Here is a 25,410-nt window from a genome sequence, read left to right as displayed (position 1 = left end):
GTATACTGAAAGGCATATCAATGTGGCAAGACTGCTGCATTAGGGATTTTGCAAACCTTACAATATTGAAGTAGCTGAGAAGCATTGGAAACATGAACCACAAAGCATTATAGAGAATGGTGAAGTTTATATCACAGGGGATCACCCATTACTAACAGTTCAAAAAATAGATGTTAGAAAGCCACATATAGTAGTTCATAAAAAGAAAACAAAAGTCTCATTGATCATTGAAATTGCTACACCCAGTGATTACAGTGGCTTATGTACAGAGAGACACAAAGCCATAAAATACCAGGCAGGCAGAAATGAGAGCAATGTGGAAGAAAGATATCCAGAGAGTTCCAATAGTATTAGGAGCAATGGGTCTCATAAAAAATAATTTACAGTTGTATTTAGATATGCTGCCAATACATGTAACTTTGTATGAATTGCAGAAGGAGTCAGTTCTGGGTACATTATCTGTGCTGCAAATATCACTTTTGGCTAGCATCAAAGATTGAAGCAATACTAATTTCATAAACTTTAACCATACGCTGACTTAGGTTTGGGGTCCACTCCCATCATGGTATTAGAAACCCAAAAGACTTGGAGAACCCAGTTAAAACCTACCTAATTGACATGGTCAGAAGACATATACATTCTACTTTCTTGCTGCCATCTCTTTTCTATGCTGCCTCAATCTTCACAAACCTTCAAGTCTCACAACCTTTCAAACCTGAGCAGTTTTATAATAACATAATCAAATTTGCCTAGCACTCAGACAATTAAACTAGGTAGAACTACCACATTGCCTAGCTCTTTCTTAACTAACTACAATACCTAGACTTCTCTAAAGCCAGAAAATTACCCAGCACCTAACAACTTAATACAACACTTCTTCCCCAATAGAGTTTTATGCTCTAGAGAAAAATAACTAATCACTCTAACCAAATCATCCAATACTGCAGGTGACTCCCTGTATTCAAATAGTGTTGCTAAACTATGGAACCACATCCCACTACCATGGAAATACATTAAGAATGTAAACTTATTTAAAACACAACTGAAACTTCACCCATCAAACAATGGATCTGTTCCTATTTCCTGCCAGGATAAATACCACTGCAATCTTCAACTTGCCATATCATCAAACCACTTCTGTTCTCTCAGAATCCTATGCCCCACAACCAGATTACACCAATAACTGAACAGTTGTACTAGCATGTCCCAGCCATATTCATAGTTTTGTGACACTGCTCTCCACCCACCTATGTACTTCTAATATAAACCTTACAATAGCCATATAACTCCCTATGAATGTGCTGAATACCCCATCTATTAACTGTAATATTAACATGTTCTATCCTATTGAATTCCTTCCTTCACTTTCAATTCTTTGAGCTTCTAATCACTAATCACAAGATATGTTATCTGTTTATCAAATCCACTGACACACTTCTTCAATGGTCAATGTTCAACATCTACTAAATGCATAAGTATCTTTTATACTGTAGTAGTTTCCTTTACTTACTTCATACGAATGCAATATAATTAGCAAATGCATATGTAATTGTTAATGTATATTACTTGTCTGTTCATGTATATTACTGAATGCCCATTTACAAATTATTGTAATATATTGCACATTTTCTGTAGGCCCCTGCCTAAATTGGTTTTTAAATAAAACCAGTTGAACTAACCTGGTAAACAAAAGCAAAATAAAAAAATGGTAATACAAATATGTCAAAATCTTGAGAGATTTGTATTGCTAAATACCTTACAGTTAATTTAAGGAGAGAGATCCTCTCTGTGTTCATCATTAAGTGTCTGCTTTCTGTCATATTTCCTCAACTGCGTGCAGACTCAAACCATTGAAAGTATATTTAATGTAAATTAATTACTGTTAATAACTTCACCCAGATGGTGTATATGTGATACTTCTTGGTATCAAATGAAAGCTCACTAAATGCTGCAAAAAATGTTTCTTTCCTTCTTTTTTTTTTTTTTTTTTTTTTTTTTTAACTAAAACCTGAGTGCTGTAGCACTCCATGCAGGGTGGGTATAAACTGTGGTAACTGTTGGCATGCATTATATATAGAGTCAGTATCAGAGTTAGTACTAGGGAAAGAATCTCAATGAAAAGTCGAGTCAGAACAATCTATGTCTATTCTGATGCTACCAAACTGTATTTGACATAAAGCAGACCTCATCTGTATCATAGTGTGTATATTTTCTGACTTTGCAGAGAGCATATTACTGAATTACAGACCTCCTGTACATGCTCCTGAATAATGCAAAACATGTCTCCCAGTGGGCAGTTTGTTACTGAATCCTGCCCACAGCATTCATGCACATTTTGAAATAATAATATAAGCAGCACCTGGCAGCTAGACTGGGCTTATATGCTATTTACAGACCTCAGAGCCCTTTCAAATGTACCTCGGCATTTTCCTACCAGATTTCTACTACTCTGATAGTGTGTAATATAGGTTCATAGGTAGGTACTAGGCTATCGGCCTTAGGGCCCATACAAGCCTAGCCAAAAAATGTACCCTGTATTGTTAGTAATCAGGAGTCATACATTGCTGTATGCATAATTCTGAAAGCTGAAGAAGCATATAAAATATCCAATCTACACACCATTTATCTGTCAGAGAAACATGGATAGAGATACCCTCTGCCTTTGTTTTAAATAATATTGGTTAAAGTACAGAATGACAATGAAGCAGTCATAAAGAAGAGCAATCAGAGCTGCAATCAAAATAAAATTCATATTCTTATTAAAGCATTTGCTTGGAGTGGCTGGAGTACTCAATGTTCTGACATATTTTAGCAAATGTAATAGGCAATGGGTGTACCTTGTGTGTTTCATAAACCACTGCGATCCCTGGGGGCAATTTTCTGCCAGTTACGCAACAGAATGGTTACTTTTCTAAGACACTGTGTCAGAGGATTAGGTAAGTCAGTGTTAGTCATGTAACAGGTAGCACACTTACCTTTGGTGCAGAAGACTGTGGTTTGATTCCCACACCAGTTACATCAATTGCTGACACTGCAGTGCAGTACAGTATAAGGGTGATTCTGCACTTCTGAGTGTGTGAGCCTTTGGCTGAGATGTTAAACCGAGGTTCCACCTGCTTGAATGGGTGGTAGCTCAGGTGAATGCAAAAGATCCCACAGCATCTACTGAAAAGAGTAGAAAACCTTTCTTTTATACAAATAAAAAACATTATTTGTATATTTAGAAAATGTACATATTTTTACTGTTTATCATTTTTCTTATAATGTCTTTATTATTCTTCCATAATTGACTCTCACTCCCTCTTCCATGACCATAATCTAGTTTTCTGCAATGTATCTGTCAAAATCCAATTCCCATTAAACATTTCATTCAGCCTTTCATTCCAAATAACCAATATTACATAAAACACATTCTTATCTACCTTTCACACATATACTTTCTTCTTGTTCTTATAAAATCCATACATAATCACATTCATATCTATATTGTTTATACCATTAATATTCTCAAATTTCTTTCTTCACAAAACTTTTTCCAGAGTTCACCACTCTTTTTCATTTAAAAAAAAATCATGCTCTGCTGTTTCTTTCTTCTTACAAAATAAGGACACTCTTTCAACTTTCTTTTTACATAGTATATTCCCCTTTACTGGCAGCTTATTTATTACCAGTCTCCATGTGAAAACCTGACAATGTATTATCTGGGTACAGTACTTTTTCCTAAATATAATAGCTTTAATCACTTCAAATAGTATATTTTCTCATGAATTTATATAATAATATTGCTTAATCACTTTATTATACCACATCCTTCTATCTTTCTCTGTACCTTCAATTTTTAATTCCATGTTAGTATTTTTTTCTTTCTAATTTTTAATTTCTTCATTTATGTATTCTTTTTCTCTCTTTCTTATTCTCGTCATCTCCCAAAACTTTTGTACTTATATTTAAACATTCTCACTATTAATTTCTCATTCTCTTCTTTTGTCCACTTTAATAGTCTATACAAATTTAAAGAAACAGAATAAACAACTGGATTTAGTAACCCCAATCCCCTTTGTCTTCAATCATACACAATATCCCTCTTTTCACTGAACCCCCATATGAAAGAAAACACAAATTGTAGAATTTCCTTTTCATATTTTTCTGAGATCATATAAACATTTGACATGCATGTTGTTTTTCCCATTAATACAGAATTCCCCAGATAAATATGTTTTCTGAATGCTAATCTATTCTTCCTCCACAGAAGACATATTTCTTTCATTACTTTCATCAAACCCTGCCACTGCATCATAATTCATCATTTTTCCCCAAATTTTATCATAGCAAAGACACTTCGTTCATTAAAATATACCCCCCCCCAATTTTCACCATATCACCAAAACTCTTGCTTTTATCTTAAGTCAAGGTCATCCCCATTTCCTTTAAACATCCACTCATATTTTGTTCTTAGTAACTACAACTGGATCATCTGAGAGTGTCAAAACCATCCCCTTTTGCATCACATATCTAGCATCTTTCCTATTATAAGCTGCTTTAGTCACTTTTGCACCATCACCAATGCAAACAATATACCACTCATGGGACAGCCTTGTCTTATACTACACTTCATGTGTATTTCTTTACTCAGCCACGCATTTGCTAACACTCTCACTCTATTATTTTGATATGCTGACATATACACTCTTCTAATTCCGTTACTTATTCCATACTTCCATAACATTCCACAAAGCATCACGTCTTACTGTATCAAATGCCTTGCTAATATCACCTACCATAAGTTTCACACCCTCCTTTTCACTTATATCACCCACAGTTTCTCTCACAACCAATAACCGCTTTTGACTTCATTTCCCATTTATATTATATATACTTTCTTCCATAATATCCCTCATTCTTCTTTTTATTCTCCTCTGTATTATTCTTGTAAAAATCACAATTAGTGTCATTTAGTGTAATTTCATTCTTCTCATCTTTCTTCCATATAAATCTTAATATCCTGCTGCATAACTATTCATAAACAAACCCTTTCTTCAAGCATTTATTTAGTATATTTACAAAATGCTCTTTTTACCAAGCTATCATTTTCTTATACATTCCACAGCCTATATCATCTGGGTGTGATACTGAATCAACATTTACTTTCCTAAGTCCTTCATCCAATTCTCTAATAGTAATTTCTTTTTCAAGTTCTTCCTTAACTCATTCTGGATTTTGTTTCCTTCCCATTCTCTCGTATATTCATTCTGTTTACTCTTATACCTATTTTCCACATGTTGTACTACAACAGTTATAATTTGCTCTTGTGTTCTTTTCATCTCTCCTTTTACATTTTTCATTTCCCTCAATATACTAATATCCTTCTTTACTATTTTGCCCCATTATGCAGATAACCTCCCCCATTTCCCCTTGTAAATAGTGTCTCCACCTAAAAGGTAATGCCTCAATTCTTTCTCAGTTTCTTATATATATATTTTTTCCATATTATAGTTTCATAGTTTCATAGTATAGTACTAGGCTATCTGCCCTAGGGCATTTATAAGCCTAGCCAAAGTGTATGTGGCTTTCGCCACCCCATGTAATGATACAAAAGTGTACAATTTAAATAAAATTTAGTTTACTGTGCCTTTATCTAGCAATGACTCAGAGATGACTCCCGGGGTAAACCTACGATCACCCATCCATTCGTCCAGATTTCTCGTGAAGAGAGTCAGTGAGGGGCTCTGCCTAACATGGACAGGTATCCTGTTCCAGATTGCGGGAAGCCTCTGGGTTATGAATCTGTCCCTCCAGCTTGTCCTGTTCATATTTCTGCTGAGGTTTAGATCTTTAGATCTCGTGGCTCTGATGGATTTGGATTTTTTGAGGTGGAGCATGTCCATTAATTCTGAATTGGACATGGCCTTGTACGTAAGGCACAGATCACCTCTGAGCAGGCGGTATGCTACTGAATAGAGCTGGAGCTTTTTCAGTCTGGCAGCATATGACATATGCTGGAGACCCTTGATCCTCTTGGTAAGGTACTTTTGGGGTCTCTCCAGCTGCTGCAGGTGCCGGGTGAGGTACATAACAAATGGGGCATTGTACTCAATCATAGGCCTGATAAGGGAGGAATATAAGGGTACAATGACATCCTTTGATCTGGATGTGAATCCCTTCATGATAAGGTGGGCAAGGTAGAAGGTCTTTCTAACCACTTTGGTGACGTGGGTGTCAAATGAGAGGTCATTGTCAACTTGGGTCACCAGGTCTCTGATTACTTTTTCTGTACTTAATGGATTACCACCTATGTGGTAATTTGTGGGTACTTTTTTTTTCCAAAGGGGATGACTATACATTTTTTGGCATTTAGTTTAAGGCCATGACTCTGGCACCAGTCGTCTGTTTCTGTGAGGCCCTTCTGGAGGATGCATGTGTCAGCTGGTGTGTCGGCTATGGTGCCTAGTTTGCAGTCGTCTGCAAACTTTGTCAGCCACAACCCCCCATATGTTTGCCTGCACATCTGAGAAATAAATGCCGAACAAGAGGGGTCCCAAGACAGAGCCCTGTGGGACTCCACTTCTGACTGGCTTAGAGTCTGACATAGCTCCAGCTATTCTGACTTTGTGGGTTCTGTCCTTTAGCCAGTTTGCAACCCATCTTGTGACAAACGGGTTTACATTTAAGCTGTTGAGCTTGTCTATGATGCATGAGTGGGGTATTGTGTCGAAGGCTTTTGCCAGATCCAGGTAGGCTGTATGAACTGCTTTGCCTTCATCGATTGCTGTAGTGACTGTTTCAGAAAAGTCCACCAGGTTTAAAAGACAAGATCTGCCTTTTACAAAGCCGAACTGGGTAGGGTCAATTGTCTGTAGGTCCCCGATGTCTTTGTTTATGAGTTCCATAATGATCCTTTCCATAGCTTTGCAGACCAGGCTGGTCAAGCTTATGGGGCGGTAGTTTCCAGGGTCTGTAGAGGTGCCACCTTTGTGGAGTGGGACAACTGTAGCTGTACGCCCGTGTTCAGGGACGTATCCTGTAGCAAGGCTAAGATTAAACAGCGTTCTTATGTGCAGGTTTAGCTCCTCTAGGAGTTCACGTAGCACGCAACCTGGGACACCGTCAGGTCCCATGGATGCTGTATTTTTAGCTTTGCTGAGGGTAACTCTCACCTGGACATCTGAGATTTCAGGGAGGTTGCATTCAGCTGAGATATTTATTTCATCTTTTGGGGGAGAGGGAGGGGAGAAATTTGAACTGAACCTGTCTGCCAGTATGTTGGCAATATCTGTGGGTTCAGTGTATTTTTTGCCATTATGAACTAACTCTGTGCATATCTGAGGGTTTCCGCCCAGGTTTCTAACATAACTGAAGAAGGCCTTGTGATTATCTTTAGTGTCCTTAGCGATTTTTTTCTCGAAGTTGGCCTTTGATGATTTTATTAGCGAACGTAGTTTTTTGCTAGTGCTGATCAGGGATGCCTTCCCTTTATGGAATTTTGCTCTGTCTTGCAGTAGCTTCCTTCTCTTGTTATAAAGTTTGTTTATGGCTGGGGTCCACCAGATAGGATGCCTGCCTTTGGTGGAAAGGGTCTTGGTTTTATTTGGGATTGCATGATCCATGCATTCTTGGAGATGCCCGTAGAAAGCATTTGTGAAGGATTCAGCAGTGTGGGATGTGGTTTCCACTGGCCCAGGGGGCTTGAAGGATACCATTTCAGTCCTAAGGAGTGTAAAGTCAGCTTTTGAGTAGTTTCTCACTGTGGTCTTTTGTGCTGGGGGTGGCGGTGGGATATGAATATCTAGGGTTATTAGTTTATGGTCTGATCTCACTAGTGATGGGTATACTTCCGGTGTTGAGCATTTTGTCCCCATGTTTGTGATGATCAGGTCAAGTATATTATTTCCCCTTGTGGGGGAAGTGACTAGTTGTTCCATCGCATTTGAGTTGATGAATTCCAGGAACCTTTGGGCTAGGCTGTTGGGGCTTGAGTAATGTACCCAATCTATGTTTGGGTAGTTGAAGTCTCCCAATATGATGGTATTTGGTGAGACATTCATATCCTCCAGTGTCTTCAGGAAGGCTGAATGGAGTTCCTGAGATTGCGAGGCTGGTCTTTAGCATGCTACAAGTTGTATAGCGGTTTTGCCTATGGTTAGTTGCACATGGATGGTCTCCGATGCTTCGTGCATTGCCACTAACCTGGAGGTGTGGGTGTCTTTAATGAATATGGACACTCCATCTCCTTTTGTGGTTCGGCCCAGGTTTTGGGGCAGAAATGCATGATATGAGGTATAACCTGGTAGGGCTGGGGTGCTCTCAGAAGCCTTGAACCAGGTTTCAGTTACTGCACAGACATCGATGCTCTCCATACTGAGGAGTGCTTCTAGAGCCTGCATCTTGAGATTTAGACTTCTGGCGTTGAGCAGCATTACCCTTAGTTTTTTTCCTTTATTGTTTTCTAAGGTGGTGGATTATAATATTCTCTTGTATTATTCTGTCTTAATTCTCTAGTACATTTCTATATATTTCTTCATTCTTCACTTTCCCATTGTTTCTTACATCATACTGCTATTGAAAAATATACCTTTTATACTTCTTTTTAAATTCATTCCACCATCCAGACCAGTTTTTATAGAAGTTCTTCATGACTATATGATCCTTTCATAACTGCAATACTTCCCACTCTCCAGTTTCATCCTCAAATTTTTCATTTATTCTTTTTATTCCCTTTCCTATTTTAATGCACTCCCTTTGTTCTATCACCTCCATCCATATTGCTAATTGATCTGGAAAACCTATCACAACTGTATCACCATATGCTACCTCTAAGCCTTCTGATAATGCAAAATAATAAATTTCAGATCAAAGTGTGCCTTTCTATAAGTCCATAGACTTTTGTTCCACACAGCTAATTTACTGCATTTTATCACTTTCTGTATTTTCTTTACATCTTTCTTTGTTTTTACATTTTCCCTTTAAATCACAAATAATGTCCCCTGAAATTATAATTTTCAAGTTACCCACCACATAGTCTAATATCTGATGAAACAGATTCTCTCTTTCCTTGCTAGGTACATATGTATATAATGGTATAATTCTATAACCATGTTCTGTGCTAGGTACATATGTATATAATGCTATCATTCTATAACCATGTTCTGTTCACCTCATATCTACAATAGTTAACCTTCCCCTCCTTACCAGCATTACATCTCACATTTTCATTGTTTTCTGCATAACACAGCCACACCAGAACACCATTCACTCCCCAAGTTCCATACTATATTTCCATCCCACAATTTTTCTGTTTGCAGTCTTTCTTCACTTGTCAGGAATCTTACATCCTCAAACAGAATAACATCCACATCACATTTAGCACACCGTTCTTGTATCTCTATCCTTCTTACAGTGTTAATAATATTGTTTAATTTACTGAAATGATATATATATATATATATATATATATTTTTTTTTTTAATTTTGTTTTCTTACTTTTACCCTTCCGCAAATGAATGTTTTCCTGGGTTTATGTACAAATAATTATTGAGTCTCAAAATCAGATCACTGGCTAGAAATTCAAAAAATTATTATCATCAGTCCCTTCTCCTGACCTCTCTTCCTGCATGCACTCCCTCTCGTCATTTTTCCACTCCATATTTTTTCTTCTCCTACAGTTTCTTTTCCATCTAGTTCACCTTCTTTCCGAGCTTGTTGTTGTCCTTCCTCATGCATGATTTCTTCCCTTTCCTATACTTTTTCATTATTTACTGTTTGCTCTTGGCAATCCATCCAAAAGAGTACCCTTTTTGCACAATCTCCATTCAGGCACACGCCTTCTTGTTGTATGTCCTTTCACTTCACATTGGTTACATCGTACCTTGTCACAATCATTAATTAAATGAAAAAGTCCCCGTAGAAGAAAAGAAACATGACTTAGGCTGACCAGCATATCTTTATGTCCTTCCATGACCAGCCACAAAAATAACACTTGGTAAGTGTTTCACCTTTTTTCACATGACAAAACAGTTTCTAACCTCCACCCACTATTCCATAAGTTTCTCTCTTTTCTAATAATTCACAATATTATTAACATTTTCACATAGACCCTGTATGCATTTTTAACATGATCTTCTTCAGTTCATCAGTTCTAAACTGCAAAGTAACATGTTTTTAACATTTAAGTTTCTACCAGAAAACAAATAATTCTGCCATGGATAAATGTCCTTTTTTTTGTTACACAGTTTCAGAAATTTTGTCAGTTCATCAGTTTCAAATGTTAAGCCACAAAAAGTCTCTGTCCCAATATGTATAAAAAAACAAATTTCTTGAGCTTTAAAACCCAGAACGGTTACCAAATTGCCTCATACATATCTGTCTATTATACTAGTCTCATTTTTTTGTTCTTATTCTTGCAGTTGTTTTTCTCTTCTTTTTAAGCAGTTTTACTCACAGTTTGTTGCTGATTTCTTTTTTTGCATGCTGTCACTGCTGTGTATGTTTAGTTACTGCAATATCTGCTACCACAAAACCAGATACCTTCTCAGTTTGTTGCTGGTTTCCTCTTCTACTTTTGGTCACTGCTGCATTCTCTGGTTCCACATCACTTTTCACATTACCATCCTCGGTACTTCCTAAAAGTTTATGTACCAATCTCACCCAATGAAACAGCATAAATGCCACCTGGCTCGTCCTGCTAGATTAATTTTAACAGAACATCATCTGTGTGCCTTTCTCACACCAGTTCTCTTATATGTAACCCCTTAACAGACTTGCTTACTTCTCCATGGAGACAGCTAAACATTGCTCATTTGTAAAATCCACCACAGAGGAATCTTTATTTATGTTTTGAAGCTCCATACTGAACAATTTTTTCTCCAAATTCTCACTTTGCACTTCCAAACTCTCCATAGCTTTTCTGCCCTCTTCCATGCTGCTGCTTCCTTTGAACTCATTCTTGCTGATGTAGAAGCCCTTTGGCACCATCTAGCAGCACCACAGAGCTTATATAAATGACAACCTATTAACAATATTTGCATATTTATATGTACATATTTACAAAGTTAAGTAGTTATATACACATTCATATTTGTATTCATTTATTTAACATTTTGTTTACCAGGAAAGAAATAGAGATGGAATGAAGCCAAGTTTCAGCAGAGGCCTGGGGAGAAATGCTCCAGATGCATGTCTTTGTAACATGGGAGGAAACTGGAACACCCTGAGAAAACCCACATGAATGCAGGGAGGACATGTAGACTCCACACAGAAGGCACCCCAGCTGAGAATTGAACCGGAAAATCTCTTCCTGTGAAGCAACAATGCTACTGCTGCACCACTGCACCATCCATAACATACATAAGAATTATTAATTTTTCATCATATGTATATATTATTATTTAAATTAGAACCCCACTCTTTTTTCCATAACCATCTATATTGTTAACAATAACATTTCCCATTAAACTTGATTCCATTTATTCTCTCATTCCATATTACCCATTTTACATAAAACAATTTTTATCTATAATTATTTTTAATTCTGTACTTATATTCTTATAATATCCATATTCATTCATCTCCATATTTATATAATTTCTATAAATGAAACATTCAAAGAAATTCTCATCACATAATTTGTCCCACAATTTTTTTTAATTCTCTTAAATTCTAAGAAATATGTTCAGTGGCTTCTTCTTCACCACAATGTAAGCAAATTCTTTCTTTTTACTTTTTATATGGCATATTACCTTTCAACTGTATTTTTTTATCTCTAATGTCCAGTAAGAACAAAGAGAGATTCCACTTTTTACTACACCATTCATTTCTCTCTTTGGTTGCTTTAAGCTTTTCTTGTGTTAGATTCTCCCATGGATTAATACAATAATATTGTCTCATAATATTTGTATACACATATTTCAGTTATCCGCTATTTCATGAGTCTTCATTTTCCACATGTTATCTTTTGTTGATAATTCTCTAATTCCCTATACAATTATTCTTTTCTTACTTCTTATTATTTTCCAAAATTCTTCATAATTATATTTAAATGCTTTTGAAACTAATTTTTCATTGTTATTATTTATCCATTTCAATACATTATACAAATCAGAGATGCTGCATAAATCACTGGATTTAACAAACCCAGTCCTCATTCCTTTCTGTTCATATATAATACTCCCTTTTAAACTGGATTTAATCTAGAACCCCAGATAAATTAGAACATTATCTCTAGCAAATGTTTCTCATGCATTATTAGAATCATAAACACACTTAATAAACAATTGTATCCATCAAAACTGAATTTATCAACTTCACTTTTAGCTTGCATAACAGTCTCTATGTTTTCCATGACAAATTTATTTAAATTCTTTTAATAATGTTTCTCACTGTGTGTTATGTGCTTCTTTACCAAAGTTTATATCCAACACATTAAAATCTTTTGTTGCAAATTGAATATCTGCTATTATTTCTGTCTCTTCCATTCCTTTGCTTTTATCTTTGTTTAACATTAAACCTATTCCTTTCAAACAATCAACTATACAAAATATCACTTCTCACACCCCTATATTATCTTTGGTTATTATGACTGTATCATATGCATATATCAATAACCAGAATTATTTCAACATCTTTGTTCATAATATATTTCACATGATTCATTTTAGCATCAACTTCACTGACTATCAAATTAATGACTAAACCAAATAAAATACTACCCATGGGACAGCCCTGTCTTATCCCTTTACCCATCTCTATTTCTTTACTTATCCATCCATTTATGAAAATCATTATTTTATTAAATTTGCAAGCTGACTTACAAATGTTCCTACTTTTATTACTGAAATTATAATCCTTTTATTATATCCCATAATATTTCATGTTCAGTTGAGTCAAATGCTTTATTAACATCTTCTACCATAACTTTTAATTTCTCCTTTCTTTCTAAAATACCATCTACCATGTCTGTTATCATTAATAATTATTGACATCCTTTTCCTTTTCCTTTTATACCTATAAACTTTCTTTCCATGATGTATTCCATCTTGTTTTCAATTTTTTTGTATTACTTTTATAAATACCTTGTAATCTATATTATTCAACATTAGTGGTTTCCAGTTCTTTATACCTTCTTTTTCTCCTTTCTTCCATATAAACTGTAATACTCCACTACGCAATTTCTTATGCTTAAAACCATCATTTATCCATTCATTTAAGACTTGTAACAAATATTGTTTGCCATTTCTCTGCATTTTATACATTTCAAATCCAGTTTCATCAAGACTTGCAGCTGAATCTATATTTACATGTTAAAATACTCTAACTCATCCAAAGTAATTTCTTTTTCAATTTCATTTTTCATTTGTTCTGAACTTTTTAAAATCTCAATTTTATTATATTCTCTCCTTGTTTTAAGCACTTCTTCTACATGCTTTATTATAGTGTCCATAAATTGAGATCGACTATTTCTTATTCCCACTTGTTTTTCTTTCATTTCTCTCATCTCACTGTTCCTCTCTTACTTAAGTAGGCGGGTACCTCTTCTTTTTTCACCTTGTAGTAAATGCCATTATTTATATAAGGATTCCTTAATTTTCTCACAGTTTGTATATAGTTCTTTCCCTTTATCATAGTACTCTTTCTTGTTTCTTTCCAAAATTTCAAACATGTCCCTATATGTTTTACTATATCATTGTTTTTCCCATATTTCTGGTCTCATTTTGCAATTGTAAACAAACAAACAAACAAAAAAACTCTTGCCTATTTTCTTATATAAATAATCCACCATTCTGACCACTTGTTATAAAAATTCCTCATAGTAATATGATCTCTCCATAATTGTGCTATCTCCTTTCCTTTTTCATTCAATACTTTTCATTTATTTTTTTATATCCTAACCTATTTTAATGTATTCCTTATTTGCATTTCTTTCCCTCTGTATAACCAAATAATCTGTAAATCATGTTACAACTAAATCTTCTTCCACTAAATTTACATTTTTAAACATTATGAAATAATCAATGTTCGATTTTAGCATGCCTCTTTTGTATGCCCATACTTCTCTGTTCCATAATACCAGTTTACCAAACTTCATAACATCTCTCATTTTCTTATATCTTTTTCATTCTGCTTTCCTTTTTCCCTTAAATAACAATTCAAATCTCCTATTATTATAATATTCATGTTTACTACTACATAATCTAATAATATGTGGTTCCTACTATGTGTGTATGACCACTAGACAATTAAGAAATCATATCAGGGAACATGTATATGCCATCAATAGAAAGGATGACAGAAATGCTCTTTCCAGGCATGTATTGAAAGAAGGGAATGAACATGTGTTTAAATGTTTGCGTGGCAAAATAACAGGAAGTGGTGGTGATGTTAAGACCTATATTGAGTGCTTAGAAATTAAATGGATATATAACTTGGCTGCAAATAGAGGCAAGGGTTTAAACTGTAGTGTTCCCTTAAAGCCTGCACTGAGATCTAGGGCTTTAAGGTAATTGAGCCTATTAAGTGTTTAATTACTATCTTATAAAATCATTGTGGATTGGTGCATGATAGATCTGATGAAGCAACATTTGTTGCAAAAGCGCTCATCTCACTTGTTTCCTTTGGATTTACTGTAGCTTTACTGTGGATTTTATCATGTTTTATTATTTTTTATTTTGTATTAAAGAGTACTTCTGCTACACACTGGACTTTGTCATTTTCCAGTACCTACTTTCCTGTCAACCTATGTGCTCAAAACCATTTATATTCTTGTTTGTGCTTATCTGGTTAAACTGGTTTGAGCATGGCAGAAGGAGAAATACTTAATGAAGACATTGATTTGAATGGGCTTTATACAGACAGCGTTTTGTTGGATTGATTTGATCGACTGCTGACCAGTAATCAAAATCCTCTTCTTTCCCAAGACCCAGGGGCCTATAATATTGCACTTCATACACAGACCAAACAGGTATCTAGAGACTTTATGACTGTATGGCTGTGTATAGATGCTTAGAGAATAATCTATACAAGTTCAAGCATCTACAATTGCAGAGGCTTCATTATGAGGCTTGCCTGAGATTTAAGGTGGCTCCATGGGGTTTATGTTTTTGTAAAATGCCGACATATGGCAATACTTTTCCAGAGCTGTTAAAGAAATGGCAGAATTTGAATTTGGAAATAAATTCGAAGTATATCATCCTGTTCATTAGATTTTTTGAGCCCATGGAAAAGCAACTGTATATGGACATCTTACAGGACTTACAGGAAGTAGAAGCTTTTTTGAGCATGCATAGCTGTGCATGGACGCTGGACACTGTTTACGGACATATCGCAGTATGAGAACATCTTCAGGATTTTAAAAATAAAAAACTGGCACAAGACATCTCTGACTTCACTGATGGAAGGATTTTTTTGTAGCCAACGTCAGAGATCAACATGGAATATGGATAGCACTATGAATCTTCCGAGAAAATGTAATGTGTGTGCTGAGGAGTTTCCAGCCTCAATCAACATTCCATCTGTCTCAGAAGTAGCAGAATAATGAAGGGACATTCAGACCTTGTAAGTAAAACAACAAATAACACAACAAATGGGTGTTTAGACTCTGTAACAGCTGTAGATAATCATGCAGGTACTGACAGTAACTTGAAAGATATGCCTGTGTTTAATAGCGTTTCTGTTATTACAGAGACTATCAGTGACATTGTTGCAAATGTGTCCAGGGAACAGACTAAATCTGCTAGAGAGGTTATTAATGTTGGTTCTCCATCTGTCAGCTCCCTCCCTTTGGTTAATAACTCTTATAATACTAGTTCCTACAATTTGAACATGGTGAATGCTGTGGAACAACCTTTTTTATGGTTGAAGCTCCCCGAGCAAGTAAATGTGATCAAAATGGATGGGAGAGGTTGCTCAAGGAGCAGGAACAGACAGGAGCAGATACGACTGCAACTGATGGGCCAGCTGGAGCTGGGTCCATTGGTTAGACCCAAGGTTCCAAGGACTTAGTCATAAATATTTCATCTAGCACTTAGTTGTATACAGAGGGAAGTGCTGAATCTAGGCCTCTCTTTTGTTCTAGCTAAGAAATCTAATATTTCTGATATACTGTTAGACTTGATGTTGTTTGTTCAAAATATATCTTTGAGACTGATGTTTGGCAGATTTGCTGAGCTGCCAGCTCTGTTCAAAAAACCTAGTCAGTTTGTACCCATTAACCCACCCTTAGTAGAAGCCTTTTCAAAGCTATGTGAAGATGACATTTATGAGTTATTTAATGACTGTGATGGGAAGTATAAGCGTAACGTTTTTTATAATTTGAACAAAGAACAACTGGTGCTTTGAATGAACTGGTCAAGCATGATGATTTATACATACAACCAGCAGATAAGGGTGGGTCCATCATAGTGATGGACACAGTAGCCTATGTGAGAGCTATGAATGATATATTACTGGATGTGACAGTTTACCTGGTTTGTGATTTAGAGCATATCTCATCCAGGATAGAGAGATTGAAATCTTATCTCTATGACCTTCTGTTAGAAGGGAGGATAGGCAAGGATCTGTATGATTATTTTTGTATTGATCACCCCAAAATACCTGTAATTTATGGGTTGCCTAACGTGCATAAGTCTCTGATTAATCCACCAATGAGACTGATAGTATCTGGAAGAGGTTGGGCTACTGAGCCCACTTCAATCTATGCAGAGAAACAACTTAGGCCTCTAATAGATAAAGTAGATACTATATTATTAGACATGAAACACTTTCTCAAAGGTTTAGCGAGCTGGTCTGAAACAAATGGTGACCTAGATTATATTCTAGTGACTATGGACGTGGTGTCACTATTCACATGCATTCCAAATGATACAGGTATTGATTTTATCAGACAGTTTTTCACAGTAAGATCAGAATTCAATACGAATAAAGTTGAACTGCTGTGTTACTTATTAGAGGTCATTTTGATTAATAACATCTTCATGTTCAATGACAAATATTTTATTCAGAAAGTGGGAGTAGCTATGGGCACCATGTGCGCAAATAGTTATGTGAACATGGTGCTTGCCCAATGGGAGTGCATGTATGTTTTTAATGACTGTAACCTATTTAAGGAAAAGATTTTGTATTACAATCGTTTTGTGGACAATGTGTTTCTTTTGTGGGGAGGTACCACTCAGGAGCTGAGGTCCTTTGTTGGTTATTTAGAGAGCACTACAGATTTTCTGAGGTTCACGTACAGTGAATTGAATATTAATGCTGACTATCTTGATGTCAGTGTTCAGAGGGTACATGGTGGCTTAGTCATCAGAATATTTGAAAAACCCTGCAAGGTAAACAACAAGCTACACTCCAAGAGTATGCATACCAAGAAGACTAAAATGAATGCTATGGATGGGCAGTTTTACAGATCAGCAAGGTTGCATAACAGAGATAGTGACATGCATGTCCATTTTGATAATCTTTTTGATGAATATAAACAAAGGGGGTATACACAGTTTGATGTTGGAACAGCACAGAATGATGTGATTGTATGTAGATCTAATAGAGCTAGACCTTACTACAGTACAGAGAATGTTGGTACATCAGCGCACCCTCCCTTAGGATGTCTATTACTTATTCAACTGATGTGAACTCTGTATGTAATATAATTAAAATACATTGGCAAGTCCTCACCTCAGACCCCAAGTTCAAGGATGTCTTAGATGAACAATCACATTTTACCTGTAAGAATAATGTCTCTTTGAAGAAATGCCTTTGTTATAAATATCTATCACTGAACAGTGAAGTCAGTACAGCCATATCAGGGCTTTCCTATCAGTCTCATAAATATTGTATAGTCTGTATTATTTAATACTATTGGTCTCTGATTTTTATGTCCTCCTTTTCTCCTTTTTTCCAAATAAATTTTATCACCCCAGTACATATTTCTTGTTTATCTATCCCTTTTCAACAATTCATTAATTATCTCCATAAAATATACTTTTTGCCAGTCTTCCACAGTATAATACATTTAATACTTAATTCCATCCATCCCTGTGACCTTTTTCCACATGTAATACTTTTAAAATTTCATTAAGTTCTTCTATATTTATATTTTTCTCCATAATCTCATTATCGTCCTTACTCAGATTTTAACTTTAGATATCCATCTATCTTTTATCTCTCTTTTTGAATGCATTTTTATGTTCTCCTTTATTACTTCAAATATTTTTCTTGTGTATTCACACTTTCGCCTTCATTATTTTTCAACTCCCTTATTATCCTCTCATTTTCTTACACTATCTTACTCAAATATGGGGCCACTTCTTCTTTTCTCCCTTGTAAAACAATAACTTTGTTTATATAACATTTTTTAATTTTCTCCTGATTCATTTCATATATCTTTTTCTTCTTTTCATAAAAACTCTTTTTATTCTTTAACACCTCCCTAAATGCTTCATGACTTATTTGCCTGTATTTTTGTTTTTCTTTTCTTCTCCTCACAGTCTGACATTCTAAGAAACATTTTTTATATTTTTCTTTAAAGTTTATCCACCAATCTGTCCAGTCCTCATAGAAAATTATCATTTCTACATGGTCCTTCATTAATCAATCTTCCTTATCTAAGTCGTTTTCATTAAATCTTTTAATGCATTTACCTAACCCTATGTATTGTTTCTTTTCCTTAACTTCTAACAATATACCAAATAATCTGAAAAACCTGCTTCTTTTATAAGTTTCAAACTATCAGATATAACAAAATAATCATTTTTTGTGTTGATCTCATTTCTTTTATAAGTCTAATATTTATTATCCCATTAATATAATTTTCTACTTTTCATTATTTCATACACGTTGCTAACATCATTTCCTTCTTTCTTGTTTTTCCTAAAATCATGATTAAAATTTCCCACTAATATTATTTCCATATTCACTCCTACATAATTTAAGATTTTTTAAACATTTCCTCTCTTTTTCCTTAGTATCGCATGCATGATTTCCAATGATTCTATATACATCTTTTTAAAACCTTATATCTAACACTGTTATTCTACCTGGTTCCACTATAGTGTTGTTGTTGTCTCTTTCGGCTTTTCCCGGTTAGGGGTCGCCACAGCACAACTCTGGTCCGCTAATGCTTGGCAGTAGATTTTTACGTGCCGAGTTGCCGGCCCTGATGCACAACCTTCAGGGCCGGCAACTTGGCATGTAAAAATCTACTACCAATCATTAGCGGACTGGAGTTCCGTTGTGGCAACCCCTAACCGGGAAAAGCCGAAAGATACAACAACAACACTATAGTGGAACCAGGTAGAATAACAGTGTTAGATATAAGGTTTTAAAAAGATGTATATAGAATCATTGGAAATCATGCATGTGCTACTAAAGAAAAAGAGAGGAAATGTTTAAAAAATCTTAAATTATGTAGGAGTGAATATGTAAGCTAGGAATTTTATTGTTTCATTACACAACCCACCAGTCCTTGAGCATGTATCTTTTTCCATATTCCAAATGATGTTTCTACCACATAGCCCATCCATCTGTAACCTTTCTTGTTCTGTTAATATTCTCATACCTTCTAAAATAATTACATGCATATCAAGTAGTGCACACCATTCTAAAATATCTAACCTTCTTTTAATAATCTTTATATTACTGTTACATATGCTATTTTTTTCTTTATTATTCTCTTGTATATCTTGTTCTTCCTGTTCATGTTCTACATTTTTTTCTATAGTATACTTACCTTTTTGTATCTGTTCTTGTTCTTTTGCTTGTATATGCTCGCCACAAGCTATCCAAGCATGTCCTATTTTTCCAAATTTTTTACATATTAAATCACAATTTTTAACTTCATGTCCTGTCTTTCCACAAATAAAACATTTTCTTTTATCACAATTGCTTATTAACTGATCATCCTTTCCAGAAAAAAAATGCTTTCAGCTTCCTCCTATATCTAGCAAAACTTCTATTTCCTTCTACATTTATTACACTTGGAATATGTATAATTTTACCATTTTCCATTTTCAAACTCACCCCACAATCCCATCCCCCAGTCCATAAACCTATGTCATCATATATTTTTGCAGTGTCCATAATATCTTTTGCATACAATCTTTAAACAGTCTTTTAATGCTTCTTTATGAGCTTCAGTTCTAAATTGTACAACAATCCTTTTCTTTGTTTCTCTATTAAATGTCTGTACTACATAAGAGTTCCAACTGCGGTGATGCAGCAGTAGTGTTGTCGCCACACAGCAAGAGATTCTCTTGTTCGATTCTCAGCTGGAGCACCTTCTGTGTGGAGTCTGTATGTCCTCCCCGCGGTCGAGTGGCGTTTGAAAGACATGCGTGAATGGGTGTGCCTTCGTTGAAGGTTGGGCATCGAGCTGGCACCTCAGCACCATAAAAATCTACAGCCAATCATTAGTAGACTGGAGTTCCGCTGTGGCGACCCCTAACCTGGAAAAGCCGAAAGAAGAAGAACAACAAACAACTACATAAGAGTTCCAAGGATTACAATCTTTTTTTTTCAAATTTCTCTAAACAACTTTCCACATACTGTCCTGTATTAAACAAAATATCACAATAAGTCTGTCTGTTAAGATGTATAACGGCTCTTACCTCTTTAGGTGAAGTACGCAAAGCTGCAATTACCGTATCCCATACCTTGTACCACTCACATTATTTCTTTTCTTTACTGCTAAGTCACACAACAAGTTTTTTTTTTACCATCTCTCTTTCAACTTCTCTTTCTACTCACTTATTTCATTCCTTTACCATTCACGCATATGATTTCTTCTTTAATATGATCTCTCTCACCTACTCCTCCTGTAGTTTATCCATAATTCCACTCCAAGATGATGCCATTTCACTTTCTGCTTCACTCTGGTTCAACATTTCTTTCAGGTAGACATCTCGCAACCCTCCTGATTGAATAGGTGTAATTATGCATTCTGATTTAAACCCATAAAACATACCCTTTTGGAACATATACTCTGAGTCCTGTGAAGGTTCGACTACCTTCACTTCACTTTCATCCTTAGTCTCACTCGTCTACTCTGACCTTGCTAATGCATCTGATCCTACAACTACATTTTCTCTCAAAAACTGGTAGCTTTCTGATTCTACTACCTTCTCCAAATCTTTTTTCTTGCTTGTCGCTCACTTGTTGTTAATTGCTCTTTGCATCCATCTCGCTTCCAGCTTCTCTGAGCTGCTTATGAGTAACCGTGAATTGAGTCCCTGTATGAAAAGAGTAGGGGTAGTTCCCTGATGCCCTGGCCAAATTTCCCTTAGTAGTATAATTACCACCGTGGGTCTTCCCTGAAAAGAGGCTGCTAGCCTAGTGGGACAAGCTTGGCCAACAAATGATAAAAAAGTCTTATATGGTCACTCATAATGGTTTAATAACATAGAATGAGCATACAAATAAGACATTTTCTCTTATTTAACTGAAACTGTACAAATCAAGAATGTATGTGTTTTACAGACAGATCTGATCTTTTAGCACCTGAAGCCTGAACACATGCTCTGCCTTCATGATGAAGAAAAAAGACTTGCTTGTTTACACAAACTTTGTTGAAGATGCATAGGACAGAATGCAGAAAGAACTCCACTGAGAAGAAACTGACTTGGCCAAAAGAGACATTCAGAGCCATGTTTAGCACAATAAGGAAAAATCTCATTACTGGCTAATTTGCATATATCTGAATTGCGCAGTGTTACCACTAGTGAAAATCAGCAGTCTGCTACCATTATCACTGTTGGCTGCCCATGCATCACATTAACACATGCACCCACTCATTCAATCTTCTACTCACATGCACACATTCACATGGAGCTGGATCATGGACAAATGGATCACTAGGCAGTGTACTGGACTATGTCCATCCCAGCCATGCCATTCCATTTTCCCATTTCCAGTTACCATAAACATCGGTCAAATCTGTCAGTGCATGCTATTTTCTTCTTTACCTTTACAGTGATTACAGAGATTTAATTTAAAACCTTTATTTAATAATTTATAGCAAAAGACTTATGACTATTTGGTAAACAAAACAGTTTCTCATGATTTAGCATGAACAACAGTAAACTTCTCTTTGCTTGAAACTCACACTCATTGAACATGAAAATGTGTCAGGCCAGTGACAGATTATGTGTGCATTTACATCCTCAGACATCTTCTAATATAGCTACACTGTTAACTGCGTCCTTCTCAGAAGTCTGTTTAAAACAAATTCAAAACAATAATAATGACCAAAGTCACATATTTCAAATTTGTTTCACACACAGTAACTAAAGTATTCCAACTTAATTCACACACATATGCACACTAGTCTTGCAAAGCTAGACTAAAGACAGTTGAAAAATGACAAGATGATAAGAGCATAAGGTATTTTCATCCACAGAGACCCCCCCCCACCCCATCAACAGTTATAGCCACTATGTTGATTATATACACCCATTGTAGTTATGAAGGAAGAAATAAATTACACGTGCTTTATTGGTAGCTTTGGATGAACTACATGAATTTGTATAAAGATCACTAGCATCATACCATAATATCCAGCCAAGTGTAGCACATTTGACAGCATAAGAAATATTAACCAGCTGATAACATATGCTAAGTCAACATGCACACTTTCTTCAGAAGTTAGTCATCTGAATAATTTCACATTAAAGACAACTATTGCTAATGCAGAGGTTGCGGCTGACAACTTTGCATTTCAGTGCTACATTTACAAGTGCAACACCTGTTGCCCTTGAAGAATACATTGCCTATGCTACAGTAAATGATTTATGTGCTGGTGATAGTGCCATAATATTTTCTAAACTAGATCAGCTATGCAATAGTAAATGGCTGGCAAACAATGACAACAGGTTCATACTTAGTAGGCATGCAGTCCTGGAGACCATTAAGGAGCCTATCCTAAATTCCCACTTGCTCCAAAGCACTGTCTGGTTAAGTGACTTGTTCAGTGTCACACAACAGACAACTGAAGGTGGGAAGACTCAAACACCGCAATAATAATAAATATAATAAGATGAGGCTTTAGTCCTTTGGGCTAAATGCCAGAGTAACAGCTTTTAACTAAATGCTGAAATCCTTCACAATCCAATGCTGTAAAAAAGAGTGTGTCACAGTAACATGCAATAATGAGTACATAAAGAATGATGAAGATCAGACAGTTTTCAGACCATCTCTCCAAATAATGCACACTATATGATCTGATAAATGTCAACTGCTTTGCAGTTTCTGGAGGCTGTAAAGAAGGTACTGCAAAATGATTACAAAGATGCATATGTTTAGACTATATTACAATCCAACCCTATTAATGAATCTAATTCACTGGTAAATAATAATAGGTGATCAATCTGCAGACTATTGCAAACCTAGTCAATAACCAAAAAACAACTAGAAATGAGAATCAAACCCTGCACCTTGTATCTCTCAAGTAAACACTTTAACCATTATGCGAATCCCATCAAATTTTAGAGCAATTAATAAGGCAAAACAAAGACAATGCAAATGCTGCAATGGTTTTTGTTAGCCCACAAGTCTTAAAAAAACAGAAACATTACTGTATACAGCATCCTATTTTTTGGGGTGGGGATTGGGGGCTTACATGCTTACAGGACACCTACATTTCATTTTTGACCTCCCTATGTCTTTTCTGTCATCAAGGACAGCTATCCCATCTAACAGCATTCAGCACAGAGCTGACCTACTTGAATGATGGCTAATAATGCTGTATTGTTGCGGTATACACCTCCAGTCAACAGCTCCAGATCATGGACGGATGGAGACCTATATAGGGTAATGAATCAGGCCAGCCCAGTATGTCTTTACTTGGCTGACTCTTCTTAATTGCCGTAAGCAGTATTCAAGCCAGAGAGTATACCTACTGTTTTCTTCTTTACTTTTACAATTATCACGGATATTTATATTTATGTTAAAATGTTTTATTTCAAATTTAGAGCCATTTTCTAAACAAAACAAAACATTCTCACATTCAAAACAGACTCAGAAAATGTGTTTTCTCTTGAAAATCCTTTTTTAAAAATCCATGTGGGAACCCATTAAATTATAAGAGACATACTGAGATTCATATTAAAAAAAACATATAGGGAAGTGCTAATTATCATCTATGAGAAGGTTGCAGGAATTCAAATGACAAATTTGTAATGCATTTGCTAACAACCTGGGACAGCCCAGCATGCAAGGGTCCCTTTTCAGGAGCAGTCCAGGAGTACTGTCTGGTGAAGTAACTCGGCAGTGTCACATATAAAACATATGAAGGCTGAGGAAATCAAACTATGTGCTACAGGAAGCAGCTCTTTAACAGCTCACATCCTTACTCATCTGCATTAAGTTCTATAAACTGTTGTAGACCTAATACACTGTATTTCATACCAGTGTATCAGCATAAAACAAGTCAAATAAAAATGTATTCATAGTTAAAATATTACTAACAAACTCATGGATTTCATGCTGTAATAAACACACTGTTAACATTCAGCAGCACAAGGAAATCCAGGATCACATCCAAAGAGATGATGCTCTTGTTTGCTACAGTCCATTTCCATCCTTTACACCATAACTACTCTGGTAGTTACTAGTCCAGGGGAACACTGAGGAGCCTAGCCCAAATTACATGAGGCAAAAGCAGAGATATTTTGCAAAACTGGACATAGATAAGAGCAGTCTGCTCTAAATTACTTCAATTAACTAACAACACATATTTTATTATACTTTATGAATGACATAGCTATGAATTTCTATGACTAACATTGACAATAAACTAAAATGCACACACACACACATATACACACACACACACAGACACACACACACACACACACACACACACACACACACACACACACACACACACACATGCACACACACACACACACACACACACACACACACACACACACACACACACGCACACACACACACACACACCTGTAGATCACCCCCTACATGAATGCATTTATGATCTCACACCTAATTGCCACAGATATTCATATCACTCACAACACTGCACACATACCGCCACACACACACATACACCCTGCAACCCTCCACTACCTTTCCACATACAATTACCTGTTCTTTCCCTTTAGATAGTCTCCCCCATTGACTACAATAAGAGGACTGAAGTTTTTCTACCTTGTTAGCTAACATGGCTGGCCATGCTAATTTACAGAGGCATCTCTAAGGAAGAGCACATGGATAATAAGCATAGGCAGCTCATCCGAAATATCAGTTTGGCATGTAGGATGATTGTGGGGATGGCCCACTGCAGTGATCCTACAGACTAAACGGACTCACTGCAGTGAACCTACAGACTAGCCTAACTCACTGCAGTGATCCTACAGACTACACTGACTCACTGCAGTTATCCTACAGAGTACACTGATGCACTGAGCGATCCTGCAG

General features: G+C 35.9%; 1 protein-coding gene across 1 annotated transcript in view; it reads right to left on the bottom strand.

The window, feature by feature from the left end:
- Positions 1–25,410, bottom strand: part of GALNT8 (polypeptide N-acetylgalactosaminyltransferase 8) — a 406,113-nt gene that overhangs the window by 251,607 nt on the left and 129,096 nt on the right. The window lies entirely within an intron of this gene.

This window comes from Protopterus annectens, chromosome 11.part0, assembly GCF_019279795.1.
Source record: "Protopterus annectens isolate FY-2018-M chromosome 11.part0, PAN1.0, whole genome shotgun sequence".
In the NCBI taxonomy this organism is placed as follows: Eukaryota; Metazoa; Chordata; order Ceratodontiformes; family Protopteridae; genus Protopterus; species Protopterus annectens.
This window is presented reverse-complemented; position numbering and strand designations above follow the sequence as displayed.